The sequence below is a fragment of the Thermobia domestica genome, chromosome 4 (assembly GCF_964235325.1).
Source record: "Thermobia domestica chromosome 4, izTheDome1.hap1.1, whole genome shotgun sequence".
Classification (NCBI taxonomy): domain Eukaryota; kingdom Metazoa; phylum Arthropoda; class Insecta; order Zygentoma; family Lepismatidae; genus Thermobia; species Thermobia domestica.
The window spans coordinates 60,911,728-60,926,122 of NC_137457.1; positions in this window are offsets into that span (position 1 = coordinate 60,911,728).

Consider the following 14,395-nt stretch of genomic DNA (forward strand, 5'->3'; position numbering starts at 1 on the left):
GTCAGTCGTTTGGATTTCTATGCATGAGTACAAGAAGTCTATTGTATACAATCTTGTATACCTTGAAATGTTAATATTATCTTTTGAACTCTTTTTTTTTTTAAATAACTTTAACAAAGATTGTGAGATTTGAATTTAGGTTACTTTGTAAACCACAGAACTATTAAACAGAGTTGAGATTTAACAAGATTTAATTAGATTTAATTATACTTTTTACAAATATGCCAGTTAAAATAATTAGTTCCAAAGTATCTTTAAAATTTATATCAATCAATTTTAATTAAAATTTAACACAAACTCAAGCGAACGAGTATAAATTTTTATAATTGTTTCATAATTGAAATTTATGGCTAGTTTTACACTTATTGAAAATTTTCAACCACATCAATCAGACTGATATGACTGACTGATTTGTATTTTTACACATTATTACAACTGTGTGTACCCATAGTGTTTAAGATAAGACGTATCTCACAATAGGGCAATCCAGCAATGGGAGAAATTTTCGGTTAACGTGCATGTTATTTTAATTGTTAGAGATTTTTTGAAATGATATTGTAGGGTTTTGAGCTATAAACAGTTAATTAATACAACTAAGACCCTCAGAGGAGGCAGTTTTATCTTGCGCACAATGTGATTTGTTTATTATATTTGCAACCCTTTGTAGGTAGCTGAGTAAGAATAACAAAGAAAAATGTCAAATTCCTTTTTTTTAAAGTAATTTGATATTCAAGTGATTAAAAACTTATACTTTTTAACAGAAGTATAAAAAGGAAAACGAATACTCAGTTATCTTCAAGGCGTAGATCCTTATACTGCTTGTACCTGGGCCGGTTCTGCTTTTAGGCCTCTGAAAGGAAAAACCTGAAACGAAAAAATTCTCCCACATACACATAGTATTATAGGCTGGACGCGGGAACCTGAAGTTGAGTGTAGTGTCCCAGCTACTTATTAGTCGAATTTGACGAAACTAGTAGTTAAGGCGTGACTGGATTTAAAGAAGAGTTACCTTTATTTAATTTTTAAATATTAAGTATGATGCTGAGTATTGCACTGTGTTAGTTATTAAGTATGATAACCATCGAGTTTAAATAAGATCTTACTTTGTGGTTCGTATTTTTTAGCTTGTTGGAGTATACGTATCCTCCATTGCTCGGAGAACGCAAAAGAAGGAGAAGGGAAGATTTACGTCTCGAGAGACAATAAGGGGAGTTTTTCTTGTTACAGGGTAAGTACTATCTCCTTGACTTGTTGGTGTGTTATTTTTGAAGCATGCATTTCAATTTCTTTACGTCAAGCTACCAATTGGTTTTACTAGTGAGTGTTAACATAATTTGGTGCTGAACTCGAGTGCAACGAAATCGCAGTTCGTATCCTGAGAATATCCCATACCAATTTTCATTATCACTGAATTAAGTGAAAGCTACAATGAAAGATAGTGACCAAAGTCATAGTTAATCAGTGATTATAAGAAGTGCGTGTTGCATTACTTGTGAATGTAGTGAGTGTTTCCCTAAGGAAAAACAAAAACGTTGTTTAGTGTGTGTCACTCATACAAAAAGTGCGTGAGTCGGGACTCGATCTCCGGCTTATCTGTTTCCTTTCAACGTAAGATACAATTGCGTATCTGCCAATAAGCTCCGGTAATTGAGACCACGTTTACAACGATAGTAATTTTGAATTGAATATTTCGGGGCTCGAACTCAGGACCTCTAGTGTAGGTAGTGATGATATGTGATCCACTAAGTGTCCATTGAAAGTATTTGATTCTAATCTACTTTTACATAACCAAATCAAATACAAACTTGCGCTCCTGAGGAGCGATAATTTAGATATAGGATAAAAGAAATGATCCATTAGGGGCTCGAACCAGGGATCGCTAAGAATCAATTGTTTATCTGAGACTATGGTTTATCCCAATCATGATGATTTATGAGGCAACCTTATTATTATTATTTATTTCGTTGTGACGTCATTTCCCTATTTTCTTATTTATCTATTTTCCTGTTATAAATGTTGGTGTGTATAGAAGCTACACGCAACAACATCCTGAGTCCTTGTTAACAGCTGAACTCACTTCCGTCACCCGATAAGAGGTGATTTGCTTTTAGTTTTAAGGCAGATTGTAAGACGAGTGTGTGAGGAAGTATCCGTGAATATTTTAAGAAGTTGCATGAAACAAAATGCTATTCGATTAACTTTTAAGTTTTAAAGAGTACACTTTTGTTTGTTTATTTTCACAATTTATTTCATTTAAAGTGATAATTACCATCACGTTTTTTATATTTATATCCTAAAGTTCGTGTGCGCCATGCGTTTTTGTGAACCAGTGTTTTTTTCACCTATTAGACAGGGCCGCTTATGAAGGGGGCCACCGAATTTTGAAAGTCTCCTGACTTGTAGTTTTAAATCTTTTGACGGACATAACCATAAGTGTAATTCTGAATAAATTTAAGTTAGTTTACACCAAATTTATTTAAAACAAGTTGACAGAGCTCGTGTATTCTTAATATGTGTCCCTTGATTTATGGGAATCTCTATTATTCGAGTATCGAACCTAATTATGAAATGATGTACACGTACTGATTCGCTTCCAATGTTTTATTATTATTATTATTATTATTATTATTATTATTATTATTATTATTATTATTATTATTATTCTACTGTACCAGTGATAGCGTGACTTAATACCACTCTGCGTTGTAATCTCAGCGATATGTGCCTTTTATTTTAAACCAAGCTAAGATTTTAACTTGTATGAATTCAGTTACCCAAGGATGAGTGAAAAATACGAGTATAGTGGTGTAGTGGTAGGACATCATCTGGGAAGTTACTGTAGCCCATAACGATGTCATTGTTGTAACCGTTACTGTACATAGCATGGCGATCAAGTTAATGACAACAAGCGGGTTTTAGCCCATTACCCAATGATGGGAGGACAGAGAAAAAATGGAGGGGGCTCGATTTACCCCCAGTATTCGTACGAAATACATATGGTAGCCTTAACCTAACCTAAGTTTATCTTGCCACAATGAAATAATGATACAATATGATACTATCTAGCATTTTGATAAACATCACTGAAAACATTATTCTAAAATGAGCATCACTGTTAATACTTGATCTTAATCCAACATGAATATAACTAAAGGTAATGTAATCTTACTAACTAAATGTAGTGAAGTATAGTACACAGGTAGCTATTTACATTCTTTTTTTTAAGAAAAATGAATAGCCGATACATATATAATTGTAAATGAATAGCCGATACATATATAATTATGTAAAATATACACAGTAGGCTAGTACATTGCCGTAATTTGCCAATAGATTGGCCATCGCTAAGAGATTGGTCATTTTTACAACAGCATAACGTCACTTGTGTTCACCCAGAAGGGGTCGCAGAAAAAGTTTCACATATATATATGGCTATGGAGTCCACAGCAGCAGCAGAGAACAACATGTCAGACATTAAGGCGTATTTCTTCTTATTTCGTTTTCTATTTTATTTTATTCTATTTTATTTTTTTTTAAATTTAACTACGCGGAAAAAAAATAAAATAAAAATAATAATTGCTCAAGGAAAACAAATGGGGTAGGCATTGTGTGGAGTAGCCTATGTAAATATCTAGTGGGGGGGGGAATCTAGCTCCCCTGTTCTTTTTTTTTAAACAGGTATATAACCTGGGTCATAAGAAAGCGACACGTAAGCACGCGTGTATCATAAGTAGGCATAAGTTTGTAGCGGAACAACCCAGAACGGGCAATATTGACTCTGCTTTAATTTCCAGGTTAATGCAGTCCTAGACACAAAGAGGGAGAGCGGCGAGTTTCTCGTGAGAGAGAAATGAAATAGACAGGCGGCGGCTACGGATGGAATCCTATACTGTGACTGAGGAACCTGCAGCTGCAACGACGTATATATAAAGTTGGAGTTACGTATTCAAGGCGTTACACCTGTACGTATTCTCTGTATTTGGCAACATATTGGACATCCTATAGGAGAAGAAGAAGGGTAACAGATTTGTGGCCGGCCACATTTACACAAAGAACAGAAAAAAAATATTTATCCCAATATGGTGGCAAAACATTTATTTTGGTATTAACCCGACATAACTTTTCTTGGTGACGCGTCTAACTTTTTCCTGATTTTAAAGATGACTTATTTGCTCCTCAGATCAATTTTAGCGCCGCTGACTAAGATGATTGCTTATTACTCATGGCCCACTAATGCCTTTAACAGCATCGAGGGGAGAGGAGAATGGATTTCAGGAAGTAACTTTTTGTTTTTGAGTGATGAAGAGTATATTATAACTTTTTGTTTGTTTTTAATTTTACAATGTATTTCTTTTAGGCTTTATTTATAGCCTTGTATGCAAATGTTCCGGTATGCCAGAGGTCATGTTTGACTACGTGTACTCCACTTATTAGTGGTTTATGTGATGTACGAAATATTCGACACACTCATTAATGAATATTCGCCAAGCTTTTGTTTTTTCTTTTCTTTTTTTTTATTTGTCTAAGTTGATGCGACTAAGTCTTATGAGCGACCTATATGTTATGCTTAACATTCTTCGTTTTTACTATTGCTAGAAACTTCCAGCTCGCGTGAGTTGTTTCGGGGGAAATACTTCTTTAACCTTTCAATAGTTACAATTTGAGTGTGGTTGTAACACAATTGGATTGTGTTGGGTTCGGTTCCAGTTCGGGGCAGGTATTCTTACGACCTGTGGGGCTCGTGTCTTGATCGGTACGCCTGTATTATGATTCACTAAGCGTGATTATTTTATTTAGACACTGAGAATTTCCATTTGTAATGAATGGAATGATGGAACGGAGTATAAGATTCTCTTTTGTGCAGTAGTGGTTAGAGATTGTGGGATGAATTGCATGTAGTCATTAATTAAGATGGGTTCGATCCAAATCAGTTTATGCGCGTACCCACGCTCAGTGACACGCCCGATACACATCCGTACAATTTCTACACCAACCAAATATTCTTACCTTTCCAGTAGTGATTTGCGTGAGAAACTGGTATGGAGCAACTGAAACATAATGCATGTATGATATTGATTTACTTAAACACAAGTATTATACATACAACATACATACTTACTTCAACGTTTTAGTTTGATACCTCTGTAATTTTTATATTTTAGGATTTTCATTTGTCATTTACCATATTGAATACAAGCCCATGAATTTCATTGGCAAATTAAAAATAATAAAAAAAAGTATTTAGAACACTTGAATTTGAATTTTGAACTATAACGACGATGCCGGCAAATTACTTAACAAATCACCAATTCACACACGCACTGGGGTTTTGGAGATTTTGAAAAAGGGAGGGGGAGGCCAATAGATGTATTGGAGGGCAGTTTTCTAGAATCTTCTTCCCATTTTTCTTCGAAGGGATGTCCTGTTTTCCAACTTAGTTTCTATTTTCATTATTCAGCTGTGTAGTTGGCAATGCACTTGCTTATGTTTCCACTGATTGACAATTTACAAAATATATTGATCTCTTGTTTTACCTATGTTCCTTTATCATAACATGAGTGAAACTCAACATTAGACTTGTTTTTTTTAGAGCTGAACAACAACGCTGTCACAAAACTAAAAAGGTGTGCTCATACTTAGTTTGAGCTGATTTGAGGCATTTTGTATTATTTTCGTAGAACTTCACTGAAACTTACGTGAATTATAAAATAACACAATTTCTGCAGTTCACTCCGACTTATATTGGTGCGATTTCACAAAGGATTAGTAAATTGACTTAGGATTTTGATGCTGTGCCATGTACCTCTTCTATTCATTACTGCATCCATTTTCGCGCACACTTCCCGCTTTCTTCCTCTAGCGTCGGTTAGCTTACTCCAATCACACCAAAGAATTATTTTAAAAAAAATATCCATAAGCAATATTGTTAACAAAAAATATGGATCACGGGTGTTAAATAATCTTGCCATTAACATATTATACTTAAAATTCTGAAATTAATAAAAACAACTTAGGATGGCTTTTGAAACTGCGGTACTATTTTTTGGAACATCACCATATCACGTCCTTTTTGTTCGGTCAACCGGAAATACAAGTTACTGCTCACAGCACTGCCAACTCATAAAAAGGATGAAACTAACACAAAGTTTGCGTCGACGTATAATCCATGCAGCCTCATTCCAATTCAGCCAAGGAAAACTGGGAGAATTTAAAATGGAATGGGAGTGAGGGGGGCCACACGCTCACAAATGGCGTGCGACATGGACGATGATCTTCTTTGAAGATTATCAGAACCCTGGGACCTTGGGTTTCCTCTTCTTAGAGTTATTTTTCCGGTCATTATTCTTCTTCTTTCTTCCGTTATTAACATTTGATCCATTATGGTTCACTAACATTTTACACAAACGTAGATGGGCTTTTATTTCATGGGCTATATACTTTAGATGGGCTTTCCTTTTGTATGTGTAAATATAAGATTACATTTATTTTCATAATACAATATTTTAATATAAGTTGAATAATATTGATTATCTATTACATTTTCATTTTATATTATATCCTATTCATATTCTATTTATTAACATCAAACCAATATATTTCTTACACTATTACTTAAACCAAAGTTTTAAAATTTTTTTTTTTTTTGTAAGTATCTGACTCGTATTTTAACATCTTACACTAAATATTCTTATCGTACTAAACACATGAAATTTTCAATATTTTGAGAAAAATGACACATGAAATGCAAAAATAACCTTTTTCATTAATATATGCTTCCTTATAACTAATTCTCAGAATAACTCCTAATAATGTAATATTTCCATTCTTCAAACCTTTAAAATACAACATTTAAACAGCACTATTAATTAGTTAATTAACTTTAAACACAATGCAATAATACAGTAACACGAATATATGAAATAAAATCTTTCATTCGTAAACAAATTTTTAAAACATATTACATATTAAAAACTTTATTTCACACAATATTGAGTAATATACGTTTTGTCGAGATTTAATAAAATTTATCGGCGCCTTAAAGATTCACAGCTAAATTTTTTACAACGTAATAATTTAGTTATGACTCTCTCTGATCACTCGACGGGATCTGCCTGGCTAAATTTCGAAGGAACCTACCCATAATGAATTATTTGTTCTACCTCCCCGAGATGAGGCCGAATTAAAGAATACAAGGTTAAAAACTTAAAATAATAAAGAATGGGATTTACCAAAATAGCTTACTCCGAGCGTTAAAAACATGTTACATTACCCAATACACATATAAAGGGGGGGGAACCTCATCTCCATGACTTGGCATATTTCTTTGCTAATTTTTCCATTGCTTTGGAAAAGAAATATCAACGGCCATCTGGAAGTCGCATAGCGGGTCACAGATGCCTGCATATATCATATGAAACGACTTTTTTTTTTTTTTTACATTCCTTGTACTTGTCCATTTAGTGCCACATAAGGATTCTGTAGATTTACTAACGCAAATTCCAACACATCGGATGAACACAAATTTTTACAGTACAGAAAATTCAAATACTTATCAATATCTAGCAATTTCTCCAATATTTTATGTATTCGTTGGTTATTACTTCTGGATTGAACACTTTGAGATAAACATACTGGTGTTGTAGTTAATGCATTGCAAAGAACAGTTTCAACACTGATTTCTAAATCTGAATTTTTAAATTCGTTTGAAATTACATCATGGTATTTCTCAGAACTATGTTTTACTGCTAAATCTAACCAGATTTTACGAGTTTGTTTCGTAGGTTTCCACACCTTAAGTCTATCCACTGAATGTGAACCAATTGATTTACCAGTTAAAGGTACAGCGATATATCCCTATATATCCCTATTATAATTAATCTGTACCTATATTATCAACATTGATCAGAGGCGCAATAATTAAGCATATAGCTTAGATATAATTAAAAGAAAGAACGCTGTTATTGACAGGACATGTTGTCATGAGTAAGATTATTAGTTTGTTATTGATAGGACATGTTGTTATTGTCGAGATTATTAGTTGCTATGGAAAAGCTCATTACGCAGGGAAACGCACGAAATTGAGAGGATACGTACACAAAAACGGTATGGTTGTTATTGATCCATAATATATGTATAAAGGAAAGAATAAATCGACGTTAGTTGGTACGTATAATGATATAATTCATTGAGATAGATTAACGAATTAGGGCTAGAACTTGAATTAAAAGGAATATTTATCGTTCTATCTGGTGCCGAAGACACGGGACTATACTATACTATTTAGTTCCGAAGAATAGTAAGAACTGAGTTTATGTGTATACGTATTTTATGAGTTTCACTACTTTGAGAAGTGGGAAGAGAATCCAAAGAATTAGCAATATGCAGGATTCCGAGATTGAAGAAGTACCCAGTATTTCAAATGAAACCATATCTGGAAATGCCGTAACTGTGTCTGAACATTTCTATTCTAATCTTGTTGATACGATTAGTCAATTACTAGATGCTAAATTTGATCAACAACAAAAATTGTACGAAGAAAAGCTAGATAAAAAGCTAGAACAGATACTAGATGCTAAATTCGAACAATACAATAAAAAGCTAGAACAGATACTAGATGCTAAATTCGAACAACACAATGAAAAGCTAAAACAGAAATTTGATCGACAACAAAAATTGTACGATGAAAAGCTAGATGAAAAGCTAGATGAAGATGGACGAAACGAAAATAGTGAAGAACAAGATGGTAATGAAGCCATAGAACCTGTGACGAATGATGATACGGAAGATGCTACAATTGAAGAAGAACCGTCATCTCCGGTCAAGAAAACCTCCACTACTACTACAGGCGTATTCAAAATTGAAGTGAAAGGTCTGCCGAGATTATACCGGTTAGGGAAATTGAAGAAATTGTTGACTGATAATTTGAAGCTGGGAAGCCATACTATTAAGTCGCCGAAAAGAGCGAGTTCTTGGATTTATTTGATCTTCAAAACTGAAGAAGACCAACAGATGGCAGTAAAGATTTTGAATGGATACAGTTGGAAGAAGCGAGTTCTTTCAGCCGAAGTTGTCGAAGCTGATCAACGTAAGCGAAAATTGGAAAACTCTGTTGATAAGGATTATAAAAAGGCGAAAGTTCAGTTATCCGTAGAAGACAGAACAAAACAGGCTACAATACCTTTGTGGGATGTTAATTATAGAGAACAGTTGAAGAAGAATACTGAAGAAATAAAATCTTCACTCACGCGACTAATGGATTTGTTGCCGAGAAGGAATTTAGATTTAACAAATTGGGCAGAAGAAAGAAAAGAGAAGAATGAAGGACTTGCTGACTTTCTGAAGCATTCGTCTATAGAGAAGATTACGGATGATTTGAAAGATTATGTCCAAAACAGAGAAAGAAACTGCTTGAACGTAACATCGCTCTATTTCCAGATCTTCAATGAAAAGGAAGAAGGTGAGAAACCTCCACCACTACAGCTGTTGTTCAAGAAAGAATATGTGAAAGAAACTATATGTGACATGAATTTTCGAGTATCTCCAGATTATTATTTTCAAGTGAATACTTTGATGCTGTATACTTCCATCGCAGAAATGGTTGAAGTTGACGAAGAAACTTCCTTGGTAGATGTGTGTTGTGTCATTGGAGGAATTGGATTTATTTTTGCTAAGAGTTGTGCTCAAATTCTTAGCATAGATGTAGTTGAAGATGGCTGTATTCCCGTTTGTGACTTATCGTTTAGCTTGATTGAATCTTTTGGCCATGTAACTTAGATTTGAGTTACGGATGGATAACAATTCCTAATTTATTCTCTCAGATGTTATGAGTTGTGTTATGAATACTTCATTTGGACTTTATATTTGAGCAACATGTTATGATGTGATTAATTTATCTTATCTTTGTATTAACTTTGAATGTTATGTTTACCTTTATTTTACTTTACATGTTCAAAAGAGATTTGATTGTGTTAACTTGAAATCCATGACAGTGAACTTAAATTGAAGCTTTTAAATGTAATTATTACCTTCTGATCTTGTTGTTGACGTGTGATATGATGGCAATCTTAATTGTAAATAATGTTGTTTGTATATGAATGTTATCGCTCAATGTAAAAGAAGGAACAATTAACTAGTAACTCTGTGTAAGTCATCAGTTACTTATAATTTTGAATAGACCCACAAATAATATTTTTTAATGAATCGACGCTTTATGATATGTGATTAGTAATAAAAGAAAAATGTTGTTATAAATGAATTGATATATATATGGAGAAAGAAGAGAAAAGAAAAATATTTATATTGATGTAATAATAATAATTAATACGAGGATTGATGTAATAATAATTAGTACGAGGGCTATTCAAAAAGTGAGTGTTTTGAAAATATCCAGGGTTCTTTCCTTCACTATAATACTGTTACGGAATTCCCGTTCTGGGCGACATTTACAGCGATATATCCCTATATATCCCTATTATAATTAATCTGTACCTATATTATCAACATTGATCAGAGGCGCAATAATTAAGCATATAGCTTAGATATAATTAAAAGAAAGAACGCTGTTATTGACAGGACATGTTGTCATGAGTAAGATTATTAGTTTGTTATTGATAGGACATGTTGTTATTGTCGAGATTATTAGTTGCTATGGAAAAGCTCATTACGCAGGGAAACGCACGAAATTGAAAGATATGTACAAAAGCTATGGTTGCTGTTGATATTTAATGTACGTATAAAACAGAAGAATAAATCGACGATATCTGGATGCAATTTATGGTTAGTGATTAATAGTTGGTATATTTATTATAATGACATAGTGATTTTAAGATACGTAAAACGAATCAGGGCTAAAGCGAAGTTATTATATATATATTTCGTTTTAAAGGATCTAACAATTTACCACTCTTCTTAATTTCTAATTTTCATACGGTTCAAAGGGAAATATTTAATTTTATATTCATCTTTTTTTTTTTTTTTTTGTAATATTCAAGAATCTTAAACATTGCTACGGTCAAATTTTCAAAATGTACACCATCCAGTTTTCTCGCGAGCATATTTTTATCCAATTCCTACCCTTGGTTTTTCAAGTACAATAAGAATTTTGAATTTTATTCCAAAACGTTTAATAAACATGTTTTCGCAATTGCCTGTGTGTTTTCTGCAGCAAATATTTACTTTGATAAACACTGGCTTTCCATACGCGTATGATTTTTCACTGTCAGTAGCAACAACAAATCGTATATTGACAAAAATTTTGACTTTCGACTTACCACATTGCTTCACTAACATGCAATTTCCACGTATTTCGTAATTATGTTTACTGCACTTATTTTCGTTCAAAATTTTGTTGCGTGAAATTTTCTGCCTAATTTTGTATGAAACATTGAATTTGCTTTTATGATCAACCCGGTTTTTCATTTTCCCTGTGTGCTTACGCGTAGGTGCTGTTACTGAATGCTCGTGCCACCTAGCACAAGTTCGTTGGACTAACCTAACTTTTGCCTTTTTCTCGCGTTTGTTTTGAATTTTCGACGCCTGGCTACGACACGGTTTTCTCACTTGATTTCTACATTTTTCACCGACACCATCATGATTTTTAACGACTAACTTCTGCATATATTTTCCATTCGCATTGACTTTTGGCTTTTTGAACAACTTACAACGCTTACTAGGTTTCAACTTTTCATTTCGCTTTTCACTTACATTTTCTGATTGTGCTTTTTCTGGAGTGACTACATTGCTTTTTTCATTACTACTTACCACCATACAATTGCCTTTGTGCTTACATTGGGTTTTCTTAAAATTCCTACGGACAAACTTTGACATTCTTTCAAAAGATCGCAATATTTTGTGCATTTCTTTTATTTTTTGTTTCAATTTACACAACTTTCGTTTCTTATCGGACGCGTGCTTACTACGTTGTGACCAATATTTATACTTGCTGACGGATTTACTCAAAATGTACTGCAGCTTACTAAAATTATTTCGACAACTTTCAACTTGTTTGTGCCATGACATTCCACTAACATTATTCTCTTTGATGCTACTAGTGCCTGAACTGATTTCATCATTCATTACACATATTTGGGTGCATAGAAAACAATAAAACCTTATGCGCTTGAAATTTACAACATACATATTTATTACCACCAAGTGAGAACTGTTACCACTGTTTTCCTTCTTGTCAATCTGAACCCTAACTATGTTCACGAAGTACGAACATATGTCATTACTTGGAATACATGCAAACTTATCTGTTTGTGACGTGCTTTGGACGCATCCTAGCTCCATTAAATTCAACATATGACTAATGAGTAAAGAGCGCATTCTCTTGCCTCCATTCATTAATATTACTACATTAGTACAATTACACGTACAAAACCTATCAGTGCATTTTCCTCCGTAGCATGACAAATATTTTATGTTCAACGCATCTACTTTCTGTTTAAACTTCGAACGAACACTAGGCCTACTTGACGTAACAGTTTGGCTAACTAAACCTTTACATTTGTATGACACTGGCTGACTACTTGTTTCTTTACCATTGCAAGCGCTAACAAAAACTGACTCATTTACTACCTTTTGGCACCCTTGTTCTACATCTGCACAACTAGCCTTTTCAATTGGAGCTTCAACTGATTCAATTTTTTCAAGTGCTTGGACCCCCTTTTCTTCACTTTTACCCCAAATTTCTTTCTTTGCAACTTCTATTTGTGCCTGGAGTTTATCGTTGACGTGCTTTACAGTTATTTCATTGACTTCCACAAATTTACTTTCCAAAGATTTTCCAAAATTATTAATTGTACTTTCTAAAGATTCCCATACGTTACCTTGTTTACCGGTTTTTTCTATTTTTCCTCCCAAGGATTGATTTATTTCAGCTATTTTATTTTCTAACGATTCACGTAAATTTTGCATTTCGCCTTTGATGGCGTCCAACAACTTGGCATTGCTTTCATCCATTTTGTACCATTACATAAAATTTCTAAATACGAGTCAGATACTTTATACCTTTATGTTTCTACACATAAATCACTACTTTTTACATGTACGGTGAAGGAGTTCTGTTCCTGTTTCGGAGCGCCATTCTTATAACACAATTGGATTGTGTTGGGTTCGGTTCCAGTTCGGGGCAGGTATTCTTACGACCTGTGGGGCTCGTGTCTTGATCGGTACGCCTGTATTATGATTCACTAAGCGTGATTATTTTATTTAGACACTGAGAATTTCCATTTGTAATGAATGGAATGATGGAACGGAGTATAAGATTCTCTTTTGTGCAGTAGTGGTTAGAGATTGTGGGATGAATTGCATGTAGTCATTAATTAAGATGGGTTCGATCCAAATCAGTTTATGCGCGTACCCACGCTCAGTGACACGCCCGATACACATCCGTACAATTTCTACACCAACCAAATATTCTTACCTTTCCAGTAGTGATTTGCGTGAGAAACTGGTATGGAGCAACTGAAACATAATGCATGTATGATATTGATTTACTTAAACACAAGTATTATACATACAACATACATACTTACTTCAACGTTTTAGTTTGATACCTCTGTAATTTTTATATTTTAGGATTTTCATTTGTCATTTACCATATTGAATACAAGCCCATGAATTTCATTGGCAAATTAAAAATAATAAAAAAAAAGTATTTAGAACACTTGAATTTGAATTTTGAACTATAACGACGATGCCGGCAAATTACTTAACAAATCACCAATTCACACACGCACTGGGGTTTTGGAGATTTTGAAAAAGGGAGGGGGAGGCCAATAGATGTATTGGAGGGCAGTTTTCTAGAATCTTCTTCCCATTTTTCTTCGAAGGGATGTCCTGTTTTCCAACTTAGTTTCTATTTTCATTATTCAGCTGTGTAGTTGGCAATGTACTTGCTTATGTTTCCACTGATTGACAATTTACAAAATATATTGATCTCTTGTTTTACCCATGTTCCTTTATCATAACATGCGTGAGGCATTTTGTATTATTTTCGTAGAACTTCACTGAAACTTACGTGAATTATAAAATAACACAATTTCTGCAGTTCACTCCGACTTATATTGGTGCGATTTCACAAAGGATTAGTAAATTGACTTAGGATTTTGATGCTGTGCCATGTACCTCTTCTATTCATTACTGCATCCATTTTCGCGCACACTTCCCGCCTTCTTCCTCTAGCGTCGGTTAGCTTACTCCAATCACACCAAAGAATTATTTTAAAAAAAATATCCATAAGCAATATTGTTAACAAAAAATATGGATCACGGGTGTTAAATAATCTTGCCATTAACATATTATACTTAAAATTCTGAAATTAATAAAAACAACTTAGGATGGCTTTTGAAACTACGGTACTATTTTTTGGAACATCACCATATCACGTCCT